The sequence below is a fragment of the Rhinopithecus bieti genome, unplaced genomic scaffold (assembly GCF_001698545.2).
Source record: "Rhinopithecus bieti isolate Rb0 unplaced genomic scaffold, ASM169854v2 scaffold_10589, whole genome shotgun sequence".
Taxonomy (NCBI): Eukaryota; Metazoa; Chordata; class Mammalia; order Primates; family Cercopithecidae; genus Rhinopithecus; species Rhinopithecus bieti.
The window spans coordinates 52,907-56,104 of record NW_016807065.1 but is presented as its reverse complement, the minus strand read 5'-3'; positions in this window follow the sequence as shown (position 1 = coordinate 56,104).

The following is a 3,198-nucleotide window of genomic DNA, read 5'->3' as shown; positions in this document are numbered from 1 at the left end:
TATATATATATATATATTTTTTTTCTTTAATAGCCGAGTGTGGTAGCACACGCGTGTAGTCCCAGCTACTCAAAAGGCCGAGGTGGGAGGATCACTTGAGCCCCGGAGGCAGAGGTTGCAGTGAACTGAGATCTTGACATTGCACTCCAGCCTGGGTGGCAGAGTGGAACACTGTCTCAAAAAAAAAAAAAAAAAAAAAAAAGAAGAAGAAGATAAGTATTAATATAGGGCAAGAGAAAGGGTCAGAAGGGTCAGGAGTGAAGATTTGCTTTTTCATTTTTTATTTTTTTCAGACGGCATCTCGATCTGTCACCTGGGCTGGAGTGCAGTGGAGCAATCTTGGCTCACTGCAAACTCCACCTCCCGGATTCAAGCTATCCTCCCATCTTAGGCTCCTGAGAAGCTGGGACAACAGTCGCACACCAGCAGAGGTTTCAGTGAGCTGAGATCACACCACTGCACTCCAGCCTGTGGGACAGAGTAAGACCTTGTCTCAAAAAACAACAACAACAAAAACAAAGGAAGCATGCAGTGGGTAGTCAGAAAGGTTCAGCCACCTCTGTCCCCCTGTCAGTCTTTCCTTAGTCCTGGCTTCTGCGACTGCTGTTCTCTCAACCTGAAACACACTTTCTCCTCTGGACAAAATCCTCAACCCTTAGCTCTCAGGCTACAGCTTCATAAGACCACCCCAAGACCCTGTCCCCGTGGTTGGGAATTCCTCCCATGGACACCCACAAACCCTGTAGACTCCCCTCCTGAACTCTGATCATTCAGGCCTCTGCATTAGACTGTGAATATCTCAAAAGTGTTTGCTGGATTTACTGGTGTACCAGTGGTGCACAGTAGGTGCCTAATAAATCACTAAGAAACTAAACCACGCGGCCTAGTGCGGTGGCTCATGCCTGTAATCCCAGCACTTTGGGAGGCTGAGGCAGAGGGATCACTTGAGGTCAGGAGTTCAAGACCAGCCTGGCCAACATGGCAAAACCCCGTCTCTACTAAAAATACAAAAATTAGCTGGGCGTGCTGACATCCGCCTGTAATCCCAGCTGCTCAGGAGGTTGAGGCAGGAGAATTGCTTGAACCCAGGAGGTGGAGGAGGTTACAGTGAGCTGGGATTGCACCACTGCACTCTACCCTGGGTGACAGAACAAGACTCTGACTCAAAAACAAAAAAACGTACAGGGCATGGATGAATGATACAGATCTGTTGTGGGGGATGAGGGGTGGAGTAACAAGGTCAGGAGTTCGAGACCATCCTGGCTAACATGGTGAAACCCTGTCTCTACTAAAAATACAAAAATTAGCTGGGCGTGGTGGCAGGCACCTGTAGTCCCAGCTACTCGGGAGGCTGAGGTGGAAGAATGGTGTGAACCTGGGAGGCGGAGCTTGCAGTGAGCCGAGATCATGCCATGCACTCCAGCCTGGGCGACAGAGCGAGACTCCATCTCAAAAAAAAAAAAAAGCCAGGCAAGGTGACTCACACCCATAATCATGGCACTTTGGGAGGCCAAGGCAGGCAGATCGCTTGAGCCCAGAAGTCTGAGATCTGCCTGGGCAACATGGCGAGACCCTGTCTCTGAAACAAGATAAAAGAAAAAACTAAGTACTGTTCCATCCTTTGCCATGTAAAATCTAAGCTCTCTGGTGTGGAACAGACTTGCAAAGCTGCCTGTAAAATCATACACCGGATTTTGGAGTAGACACACAGGAGGCTGATTGTAGTGGTGGCTTCTGGGAGAAGAACTGGGGGTAGGGGCACAGAGAAGAGTAGACAGAATTTTCACCCTGGTAATCTTTTGTAGTTTTGAAATTTTCTCTATCAGGTATATGAAAGACCAATGAAAATATACAATAGGCCAGGTGTGGTGGCTCATGCCTGTAATCCCAGCACTTTGGGAGGTTGGGGCGGGTGGATCACCTGAGGTCAGGAGTCCGAGGCCAGCCTGACCCACATGGTGAAACCTCGTCTCTACTGAAAATACAAACATTAGCCAGTTAGGGAGCATCACTTGAGAACAGGAGTTCAAGACTAGCCTGGACAACAAAGCAAGACCTCCATCTCTACAAAAAAAAAAAAAATCTGGGCATGGTGGCACACGCCTGTAGCCTCAGCTACTTAGGTGCCTGCAGCAGAGGGTCATCTGAGGCCAGGAATTCAAGACTACAGTGAACTATAATTGTTACACTGCACTACAGACTGGTAACTGGGTGAGATCCTGTCTCAAAAACAACAGCAACAAAATAAAGGATTAAAAGACCCTTTAAAATTGCAAAATACATAGAGTCTTAAACATGCATCCACAGTTATTTATGTATTTATTTTGAGATGGAGTTTCACTCTTGCTGCCCAGGCTGGAGTGCAATGGTGCGATATCAGCTCACTGCAACCTCCGCCTCCCAAGTTCAAGCAATTCTCTTGCCTCAGCCTCCCAAGTAGCTGGGATTACAGGCACACGCCACCATGCTCGGCTAATTTTGTATTTTTAGTAGAGATGGGGTTTTGCCATATTGGCCAGGATGGTTTTCGAACCCCTGACCTCAGGTGATCCACCCACCTCGGCCTCCCAAAGTGCTGGGATTACAGGCGTGAGCCACCACACCCAGCTGCATTCAGTTATTTTTGCAGGGATAAAATACACAATGAAATACACTATACTGGCCAGGAGCGGTGGCTCACATCACACGGCTGGAGTGCGGTGCGGGATCTCGGCCCACTGCAACCTCTGCCTCCCGGGTTCAAGTGATTCTCCTGAGTCAGCTTCCTGAGTAGCTGGGATTACAGGCGTTCGCCACTATGCCCAGCTAATTTTTTTGTATTTTTAGTAGAGACAAGGTTTCACCATGTTGGCCAGGCTGGTCTCGAACTCCTGACCTCGTGATTCGCCCACCTTGGCCTCCCAAAGTGCTGGGATTACAGGCGTGAGCCACCGCACCCAGCCACATTTTTTTTTTTTTTTTTTTTTTTTTTTTTTTTTGAGACAGGATCTTACTCCATCACTCTGGTTGGAGTACAGTGGCATGAACATGGCTCACTGCAGCCTAAATCTCTTGGGTTCAGGTGATCCTTCTGCCTTAGCCTCCTCATTAGCTGGGACCACAGGCATATACCATCACACCTAGCTAATTTTTAAATTTTTGGTAGAGACCAGGTGCGGTGGCTCATGCCAAAAAAAAAAAAAAAAAAAAAAAAAAAAA